General features: G+C 49.9%; 1 protein-coding gene across 6 annotated transcripts in view; it reads left to right on the top strand.

Moving 5' to 3' along the window:
* Nucleotides 1–10,878, top strand: part of LOC129125278 (polyamine-modulated factor 1-binding protein 1) — a 35,298-nt gene that overhangs the window by 16,631 nt on the left and 7,789 nt on the right. For 4 of the 6 annotated variants that reach the window (XR_013183985.1, XR_013183983.1, XM_077184886.1 and 1 more), the window contains exons 2-3: nucleotides 2,359–2,503; nucleotides 5,920–6,005. The gene's annotated coding sequence lies outside the window, so the exon portion shown is untranslated. Of the gene's footprint in view, nucleotides 1–2,015; nucleotides 2,270–2,358; nucleotides 2,504–5,919; nucleotides 6,006–10,878 lie in introns of those variants that run through there. The other 2 variants (XR_013183986.1, XR_013183984.1) reach the window with 2 other exon arrangements.

Consider the following 10,878-nt stretch of genomic DNA (forward strand, 5'->3'; position numbering starts at 1 on the left):
CAATTAAACTCCAGTAGCTCAGGGATGAGCAGGAGGCCGTGATTTTCTTTTCCTTTGCAGTAATTGCCTCTGCAATCAGCTTTGATCACCCGAGAGCAGAAGAGATGAGTGCTGCAAGTTGACATCAGTGGTTTTAATATATCCATTTACATATACAGGAGCAGTGCAGCATACAGCTTTCCACAGCGCCTCTGACCTGAAACCATCGCCGCTCCATAGATACCTCATTTAATTTAATACTCCACCACGCTGCGGAAGCCGTACGGTGGGGATGGGAGGGGGCATAATCAAGCCCTCACTCTCTCTCTCTCTCTCCGTGCATGTCTGTAAAAATGACATGAAAGTAATTGCTTTTGAAAAGCAAAGCAGAAATGGCACAATTGATTCCACTTAAATGAGAGGAGAAGGGCTGGGGGTGGGGGATGCTCACCCTAAACATGCCACCTCCCTTCCTGCTGCAAGCACATCGCTGCGTGGGGCTGCGCTGGGACACAAGAAAGGTGGGCTTGTCTGGGTGGCAGGGGAAGGAGGGAAGCTGGGGCAGGCAGTGCTGCTGTGGCCAGGATGCACCCCTGGGTGACCTCGGACCCACAGGCAGAGGCTGTGGAGACACATGCCCTGCTGTCACAGGCACTCCTGGTGCCCGAGAGCGGGCAGGCAGCTTCAGTGCACTGAAAATCCCAGAATCACCTGCCTGCCAAGCCCACTCACCTGCCTGGCAGCTGGGAGAGGGGGATGATGAGGGGGAGGCATCAGCTCCTCTCCATCTCTAATGTATCCCTGTTGACAAAGCTCTGTGAGCCTATGATTTTGGAATCCATCCAGTCTCCTGGTGCTGCTGGATGCTCACCCTTCTGCCAAGGACCTCCCAGTGCCTCCCTGTGACCTGGCACACCACTCAGCCCTCCCATCAGTGGAAGCCAGGACCTGGCACCATGGGCTGTGCACTGCCTGTGTGTGCTGAAATACATCTTTAATGTAGACATTAACATGATTTCATGTTAATTACATGCAAATTGATTATTAGTATATTTATTGAATGTTGACATCAGGGTAACAGTCTTCAATAAATATGTTTTACTAATCAGTGAGCATTAATTAATATTGAAATCCTCTGTAGGTTTAGCAAGTCAGTGAACATTGGTGAGGCCCCTCTGTTGCTGCCAGTGTTGCTGGATGTTGGCAGTGTTGCTGGCAGCACTCAGCTGTGCCTGGCAGCACTGTGGAGCACAAGTGGGCCCAGGAGGTCCAGGGGCAGTGGCAGTGCTGGAGGACAGATGGACACATGCCCCAAGAGAGAAGCTTCAGGGAAACATTGCTCTTGGGAGAACCCCCCATGCAGCAGGGCCTGCCTGAGGGCAGGGGGGCTGCCAGCTGGAGCCAAGGTGGTAGTGGCCAGGCAGTGCTTGCAAGAAGCTCTGGAGACCCCTTTCTCCAGGACACAGGGCTGCTTGCGGGTATATCTGAGCAGCAGAAGGAGGATGCTGCTCTCACCTGCACGCAGGACCCTTGGTCATGGCAGGGCAATCCCCTGCCAGCAATGCAGAGGAGTTTGTATGCTGCATTTAAACCACCAAGCCAAAGACCAACTCCTAAGCTGCCTGGGCAGCATTTTCTCTTGCCTCCCCATCCTTAGCAGGGCAGGAGCCATACAGTGCCTGCTGACTGTGCCTTCTCTGGCCCATCACAAGAAGATGAGCAGCGTCCCTGAGGAGTAAATGGCCAAGGTAGCAGGGAGAGTGGCTCCATGCTGGGGTCAACACTTGAGTCTTGTCATGCTGATGCTCCTTGGTTGACAGTTGTGATTCTTCCCTGCTTCCACCTTGTGCAAACACCTTAGAGCTGGAACACCAAGCAATGAATATGCTGAACCCTTAGAGCTGCCCCTATTCAGACAGATGGACAGGCTGTGGGGTGCCTGAGCCCCTTCTGCTCTGCGGACAGCAGACACAGGGAAAATGCCTGAAGAGCTCAGCATGCAGCTGCAACAGGAGCTGGGTGTTTGGTTACTGGTTAGAATAATTTTGGTCTTGCTCAGCTGCTCTTTGCTTCCCTCACTGCGGGGGTCTGACACCCCTCCTGCGAGCAGAGGCAGGTGCCCCAGCCAGCAGGGTTTCTGCTTTCCTGAGCTGGACATGTCTGCCTGCTGCGGGCAAGCATGTCAAATCACACCTACCATATTGGCTTCCTGTCCCCAGAACATCAGATTTTTGCAGCTAATGTGTGGGGGGTGTCTCCTCCTGCCAATCCCCACCCCCAGCAGCATCAGGTCTGTGCTGTTCGGGGTTTTGTTAAGCCGTTTAGTATTAATTGATTTTTTTTTCCATTTTTTCTTTCTTTCCCTGGGCGGGTCAATAGCTGGATGCTCAAGAGCAGAGGATCTATCAACTGCAGACCAAGCAGAGGGAGAGGCAGGCAGACCTGGAGCAGAAATGCAGCCAGAGCAGCAGCTCAGCCAGGACCTGGGGGCCAGCCACCAGCTACGGAAGGGAGCTTGGAGCAGGTAGGAGAAGATACCAGTCCACTCGAGCTCAGCAGCCCAGGCGGAGAAGGGAACTCTATTTGCTGCATTCATAGCAGTAATAATAATCTGCTGCTCTTGTTTACATGGCAGCATAAGGAAGGGCTGAAGATGTGACAGTAGAATCTGTCACCTCCCAGTGAGGAGGGAAGATGGGAGGCAGCAGGGAGATGGCTACAGCTGTGCTGGCTGTGAATGGGTGGTGGGATTTCAGTGGCTGTGGGGGTGTGATGGCTGTCATGCACAGATGTTGTGGGTGTTGTTCTGCTGCTGACCTTGGAGAGACAAGAAGAGGATGGCCACAAAAACACTGCCTCAGGGCAGAGCTGTCCTGGCTCGTGGTGACATTTACATGCTGTGTGCCAGGAGATTAGGATTGCTCAGACCTGTTCAGCCATGCTGCTGTAGACAAAACCCTCAGCTTGCTCCTGGACATCAGGGTGGGAGCACCCTTGTTCCTGCTGCAGGCCTGCTGGGCAGCCTGTGCCACTCTACCCCATGCTGGGTCTGTTTGCCCCTGCCCCGCCGCCCACCCCTGTATTTCAAAAGCTGTAGAGTCAGATCCTTTGTTCAGTGTGCTCCCGAGTGTGAGCCTGGCTTGGGAAAGCACATTGCTCCCACCTCTGCAGCCATCAGGCTGTCTGCCACATGGCAAACAAGGATGAGGAGAGCTGATCCTGGAAACCTGGGGAGCTCCTGCAGCTGCACACTGCAGCATTACTTGCTTAACCTGGTATCCACTTGCCATTCCCTTCAGCACCACACAAGCCATTAAAAAAATGTGTCTATTTTAACAACTTGCTAGTGAAATATGCTTGGGGTTCTGGTAGAATAAACGAGGTACTTATGACATTGGAGCACCAGGTACCAGCATATTGGATGCTCAGCACCGCTGGTTTGTCTAAAGCAGCTCAGAGGACAGCATTTAAAATAGAGTTGGGGGGGTGTCCCCCTTATTAGTCAAAGTGGAGACATTTTGTTTCATTTGATGTGGTGATGATAAATATATTCCTATCAATATGTTCATATATCTATATCTATTCTATATCATATATGTTCATATATCGATACATACATTGCAATATACATGAACACAATGCACTGATTACATTTATTGAATTTGAAGGAAAGTTACAAGGTGTTGTTCTATTTACTCACACATCATCCGTTGTTTTGTGTGTGAGGAGTCAGCCCAGCATATGGGCTGAGCTGTGCGTGGCAAGCTTGCATTCCAACTGCCCACAGTGAAGGTGGGAGCAGGATATGTGTGCCTTTGTCTGTGTTTGTGGATGGTAGCAGATGGATGAATGTGGGAGAGGGTCAGCATGTGCCTTTGTTTTGTTCTGCATATGCATATGGATGATTGTGTGTTGATTTGTGCAAAGACAGCATGGCAGGGTAGGAATGATACTCTGCTTCTTCCCTTCCCTTCCCTTCCCTTCCCTTCCCTTCCCTTCCCTTCCCTTCCCTTCCCTTCCCTTCCCTTCCCTTCCCTTCCCTTCCCTTCCCTTCCCTTCCCTTCCCTTCCCTTCCCTTCCCTTCCCTTCCCTTCCCTTCCCTTCCCTTCCCTTCCCTTCCCTTCCCTTCCCTTCCCTTCCCTTCCCTTCCCTTCCCTTCCCTTCCCTTCCCTTCCCATCTCTCCACCCACTGATACCAAATTCAGCTGAGCCTTGCTGTTGGTTTCAGTGTGAAAGTGGCAGATAAAACAGCCTAGCTCTCAACTTCCTCTTACAAACCTCCCAATTAAGCATCAACCCTTGTTATATATAAATATAACACTATTCTGTGGCAGAACAGTGTTCCACCTGGCTCAGTGTCTGGCAGCAGTTTATGGCCTTGTCTAGGAAAGAGCTTTTTCCCCTGGGAAGAACAGGGGAAGCTTGTGAAATTCACCAAAATGCTCAGGCACCTTCTGTGGTGAAGGGGCTTCCTGAGCCCAAGGGGGAGCCTTTGTGTTTAACAGCCCTTGAGGAATTTTCATCCATTACTTGTCAAACTAATTCTGTAACTCAGATCTTATCCAGCTTCTGCAAAGTCCTGTAGCAGTGAGTTCCCCTGTTTGACCATGCTTGGATAAGAAGACACCTCCTTTGGCTTGTTTTGAGCCTGTCCCCTGACAAATTCCACTGTTTTCTTGGAAAAGGCCACAACAGTCGCTCCTTAATCACCTTCCTATGACACTTCTGATTTATAAGTCTTTGTCATGTTTTCTTCCCAACACCCTTCTTCTAGATAGAAGGACTCCAATGTATTTTTCTGAGCCAATCCCAGCTGCTGATGCATTTCCTGTTGGGGGACCCTGGACCTCCTAAGGCTGGTGGTCCTGGCTCCCTGCAGCAGGCAGCAGGACTCCTGTGCAAGGAGTGCCAGGTGTAATTTAGCACTGGGAGCATGAGCTGTGGTCCTGCCCTTTACAGAAAGACTGGCAGCACTGCTTGTCAGCCCAGTCCCCCACCTGATCACGAGCTCTCCTAGTGGATGAATTAAGATTTGGCGTATCATCGTTTAATACAGCCCCCATGCTAATGTCTTTTTGAAATGAAACTGAGAAAGCTGTTAACCTCGGTTAGCCAGCTGTCCTCACCGTGACCTGGATAAATCATCCAAGCAGGAGCACCGGAGAACAGTGCTCTGGCTGTTTTGCAAAACGGAGTTGGAAGGGAAGGTCTGTGCTTCCAGCTCATGCCATGAAGACTCCTCTGCACCAGGGGTGTGCAGCAAAAGGACCCGTGTGTTCTTACACCAGAGACCCTGATGGGGCTCCAGGCTGTGTGTGCACTGGTACAGCCCCTCCCCTGGCAGCTGCTGAGGGGTCACAGCGTAACACCACAGGTGGGAAAAGGTGATGTGTTGTGTCTGGAGAAGAGAGGATGAATTCCCACAGGGACTCCAGGTTCCCTCTGCTCCTGCCATTGGGCAGGTTTCAACATCCAGCCCTTCTTCGTGACCATGTGGTTTTCCACATTCCTTCCCTTCAGCTGGGGGTTGGATTTTCCCCGGAGATGTCTCCTTCACCACATTCTGAAGGCAGCTGGCCTTGAGCTGGGAAAAGAGATGAAGAGGACACTTTGGTGGCTGCTGCCAGGACATATGGATCTACAGGAGCAGGGAATTTCTCTCCATGAGCTGTTTTGACATTGGAACCTGCTATCTTTATAAAGGCCTCATTACTTCATCTGCTTTCACAGGGCATCTGCTCTCACAGCTACTGCTCTGTGTGGCAAGGACTTCTACTAGACAGGGTGATTTCTTTTGTGATTTCTCATCTGGCTACTTTGTTGGGGGTTGGGTTTTTGGTTTTTATTTCTGTACGACTGAGGGAGATCACAATATCAGCTGTGTGTAAGAAACTCCTGGAAAAAGGGAAAAAAGCCATCTGCTTTCTATGTCCATTGCAGGAACACTCAAGAACTACTGGCCAGAGCCTCCATCAGGAAACATTTGGATTAGGAACAGTTTTCTAAAGGGAAGGAGAACAGAGCAGGTGAGCAGACTGCGAGGGCCCAAGGATCCTGCTCACAGGAGAGCTTTAAGGACAGACACACAATATGCAGGGTACTTCTAGGTTCCCCTGTCTCAGAACTGGAAGACAGACTATCAGTCTCTTGATGTTCACATCAGCATTGCTCATTTCCTAAATGTATCCCTGCTCCTACCTGGTAATACAGCTCTGCCTTTCCCAGAGCCCCACCACAGTCTCCTGCGGTGTTTTCCCTTTTACTGCCAGCCTGCCTGGTTCCAGGTTCCCCAGGAGGCTGTAACACATGCTGAAAAGGAGCAAGCAGAGCCTGGAGGAGGTCACTGGGTGATGAAGGCTCCAATCCCACCATCTGCATTACATGTCCTGCTGTGCCACAGGCTTTGGCCAGAGTCCCACCCATGGTGGGGAACACATGAGTGGATGAGGCAGAGATAGGAGCGTAGATACGCTATCAGAACTTTTGGATTCAATTTCCCTTCTCAGCAGAATAGCTGTGTGCAGTTTCTTACATGTGCTGCTCTGCAAATGAGCTGTGCAGGGCATGGCTGCAGTCAGAGACCACCTGGAGAGCATGATCTGCTTGGAGCATGCAGTTTGGCCGTGCAGGGCTGGCACAGGCAAGGGCAGGCTCTGGCTGATGGACAGAGCTGGCCTCAGCTCCTCAGGGGCTGTAGGAGTCTGCTGCCCTTTGCCTTGCCCCACAGTAGGAGAGCAGCCACAGAGCATTCACAGAGCGGGGAGGAATGGTCACAGGCATAATACCCTGTACCCTATGTACCCTGTACCATGCACTGTATGCCACATACCAGGACTCAGAGCCCTTCACAGACACCCTGTCAACATCAGCAGAGAGACAGGGACTGAAATACATGGCCAGGACACTCAGGGGAGCCAAGGTGAGCCATGTTATTTGTGTAGACACCAGTGAGGAGCCCCACTGGATACTTGTATCTGAGAGCCAGCTCTACAGCACCGTCATTAAAGAGGGAATAAAGAAAATAATAGAGCATTGATTAAAATGGTTGGCAAGGCTGATTTCTCTCCATGCAGCCTCTGATGGAGCAGACTTTGGGGCTGGGGAGGAATAGGCAGCCTCCAGGCTGTGAGGCTAATGCAGAGCCATGGCTGTTTGTATAACTGCAAAGCTTTTAAGAGAGACTTGGGAAAACTAGCTTGGATTCCAATGAATATTTACAATTACACTGCTCCAAAGCTGAATCCAATCACAGCACTGCAATGTGCAGGCTTCGTGCATCAAAAGAAAATGAGAGGAAAACAGGAAAGATGGAGTTGCCTTTGGAGGGACTTACAAACACAGATCTCTGCTTCTGGCAGAACTAAAATGCTTTATTTCTGATAGGAGCAATTTATTCTTCAGGCATTTTGCTTGATATTAGAAAGTGCCTGGCTGGTTTTTGAAGTGAGTGTCTTCAATAGAAAGTCTTTAATTCAAAATGATAGCAAGAAATGGAAAATGTTGTGCTTTGTAATTTTGATATTGTGCTAACAAACTCCAGAAATAGGGGAGCATTACCCAACTGGAGCAGGGGCCCCTTCCACTCCCTTCCACTGTGTTATTGATCACCATGTAGAAGCAGGCTGCGTATTTAAACCATGCTGCTAACATGGAATTTGGCTGGTTACTATGCTGGTTGAGCGTTCACTACTGCTCACTATTGGCCTCTTCATTCTTGCAGTAGAAGGTATGCAAAAATAATGGCGATGGGGAATTAACCTTGATAAAAAGATGGAGAATCTGTGACTGCTGAATCATTGGTGAGAGCGCTGTGTCACAAAACAGGAAGTGTGTGATGAAGCAGAGATGCTGCCTGAAGTAATAACAAAACAGCACCACACAGCTGACCTCTGTCAGCTGCTGCTCTGGTGCCTGGTCTGCACAGCCCACACTGGCCATCCTGCCCATCCTGCCCACACAGTCCATGCTGCCTGCAGCTCTTACCTACAGGACTGTAAATAGTGGCCTCGATGTGGTCCCACAGCAAGAAACACTACTGCTCTCAATTAATTTGAAGTACTTAAGGTATAGCCTTGCATTCCATCATGCAGACATTCCTTAGCACCACAGCAGCACAACAGCAGGCGCTTCAAAAGAACCAGATTAGGAGTTACACTACAACATTCAATTTGTTTGCCATGGTGTCTGCTTACAAGCACACGACTTGGGAAAGCCACCTCTGCAGTGCAAGCCCCCTCCTTCCCCACAGCACACCAGGCAGTGTGTCCCACCCTGGACAGAGGGCAGCGGGGGCTGCTTCCAGCCTGCACTAATCCCTCCGTGTGGTTTGAAGATGATGCTGTCTTCTGGTGCCTGTCACCTCGTGGATGCACAGATCTCTACTGCTGGATGGCAGTGTGAAAGGATGCTGGTGGGAAATCCCAGGAAGCTGGTTTCTGATCTGAGTCAGTCACGCTGTTGGTGCAGAGACACGCTCCATCACACGCAGGCATGGCACAGGCTGTTCCCTGCAGCTTGGCACAGGCTGGAGTCGATAGCCCTCAGCAGGAACTTGCAGTCAGTATTATACCGTCTAAGAGGCTTAAAATCAACTGTGAAGTTTCAGTATAGCTACAAAAAACCTGTTTTCTATTCCTCCACTGGTAGCTTGTTCTAGGAGAAGAGAGTGCAATTTGGTGATTGGTTCCTGGAGTCTGGTTGGTGCATCCATGCTGGGGTACAGAGGCCACAGGTCCCACAGTGCTTCCAGGAACACTCTGCCAGCCTCAGCCACCCGCAGCCCATGGGCTCCAGAAGCAGAAATGGGCTCTTGCATTCCATCAATGTGAGAGGATATTTTTCTCCCATTAAAATGTTTTATTTATTTTTGAATATATATGAGCTTTGGAGTTGCACCACACCCTGTGTTAAGCAGTCTGACACAGCACAACATTAAAAAAATATCTGGTTCTTGCTTTTTTTGTTATTACCTGCTAATTTATGGGGTGCTACCGGTTCTTACATTGAAGGGATGACGAGAACTCATACTGCAGGCAAACTCTATTTGCTAAACTTTGTACTATAATCCCCTTCAGTCTATTTTTTTCCAGCCTAAAAAGACTATCCACTTTTTACTCACATGGAAAATATTCTTTGTATTTGATCATCCTTGTTGGTCTTCTCTGAAACACTTCCAAATCTTTTTCTTGAGAGAGGCAGACAGAGCTGCATATAGAAATCACAGTGCAATTTTCACTATGAATCTGTTCATTGGCAGAACTGTGATCTGCTCTCCATTATTTTCTTCATAATTGTTAACAGTCAGTTTGCCTTTTGGGCTGCTCCTGGGCACCAAACAAACGTTTCCACAGATCTATCTCTCCATCTTCATCTGATTTTATTCTAGCACAGCCCCAAGCCTAATTCCTGAGAAGGAACAGAGCTACAGCAGCTGAGACTGCAGTGAGATCTTGTGAGAAAAATGGTGCAAATGCCCCAGATCTTCAGCAAGGTTAGGACCACCTGGCTGTGTCATACCTTGGAGACTGGGGACAGCTGCTAAACATCTGAAAAAAGGAAGAAATTATATAAGGTCAGCAGACCTGGCCTCTTCCAGACAGATCTACCCTCGGGTGTTTGGCCACCCGAGGGGCTGAGTAATGCTGTGGAATGCTGATGTAGCCAGATGAGTCAGTGCTGGTGTGAACTCCTATCCAAGAGCACAAATAGCATCATGTTCTTGTGATCCTCCTCTGCATTTCCTTCCTGCAGATTCCGGGGTGAGCAGGAAGGGATTGGGCTGCCTGACCTCCAGTACCTACAGTCATGAAAATTTCCCTGTTACTCTGAAGTCAGTAACTTTTCTGACTAAGATAGCTTCAGACAGGCATTTGGCTGGGCTTGAAGACATCAAGAAATGGCAAATGCATGACATCCTCCCCTGGCAGTCAGTCCCTTCACATCACTCCTACTGTTTTGGGCTTTTTTCTCTCATGACTGCTATGCCAACAGGGCTAATGAAGCTTTCTATGCAGCAGCAATATGGTCTCTACTTTGTTTCCCTTGGGTTTTATCCTTTGTCTTAGAATACTCCTTTCTTTTTGGCCAGAGACTTAAGGTTAACCATAGAGGGAAGGGAAGGGAAGGGAAGGGAAGGGAAGGGAAGGGAAGGGAAGGGAAGGGAAGGGAAGGGAAGGGAAGGGAAGGGAAGGGAAGGGAAGGGAAGGGAAGGGAAGGGAAGGGAAGGGAAGGGAAGGGAAGGGAAGGGAAGGGAAGGGAAGGGAAGGGAAGGGAAGGGAAGGGAAGGGAAGTGGGGGACCCTCTCTGCTTCATGTCTGTATCCCCATTACCTCCTGCCCTTTGGATGTTCTCCTTGTGCTCCCCACCACCAGTCACTTTCCATTTACCCAGCTCCCTCTCGTTTCTTGTCTCCCCTCAGGCCTCTTGCTTTTTCTTGACTCCCACACAGTGCTGCCATCACTGCTGGCTCGGAAGGAGGCCCCAGAGCTGCTGATGTGGCTGTCCAGGGGCGCTATCCCTCTTCCAGCAACTTAGTGATTGTAATTGCAAGAACCACCAATGCCTTGTGTCCTGTGACCAGACCCAAGAAGCACTGCTTTCTTTTAATTTGCTCCTTCCATTTTCCAATAGAATTTCTACTTCCTGCTGATTTCCATTTCTTGGTTCCTTAGAGGAACACATGACAGGTCCTCCAGAGCTTGTGTATGCCCTTAACTCACACAGTCAAAAAACGGAGATGCAGTTGTCAGAAGCAGCACTGGGAATGTGCCGTGATGGTGTGAATACACAGCAGCACCAGCAGCGGGCAGGAGGCAGCCCCAGGGACCGCTGCACACCTGTGGGCTCCCTCCTGTGCCCGTCTGCGCCTGACCCTGGAGGGACGTGTTTAAACACAACCAG

The sequence above is a fragment of the Agelaius phoeniceus genome, chromosome 12 (genome assembly GCF_051311805.1).
Source record: "Agelaius phoeniceus isolate bAgePho1 chromosome 12, bAgePho1.hap1, whole genome shotgun sequence".
Taxonomy (NCBI): Eukaryota; Metazoa; Chordata; class Aves; order Passeriformes; family Icteridae; genus Agelaius; species Agelaius phoeniceus.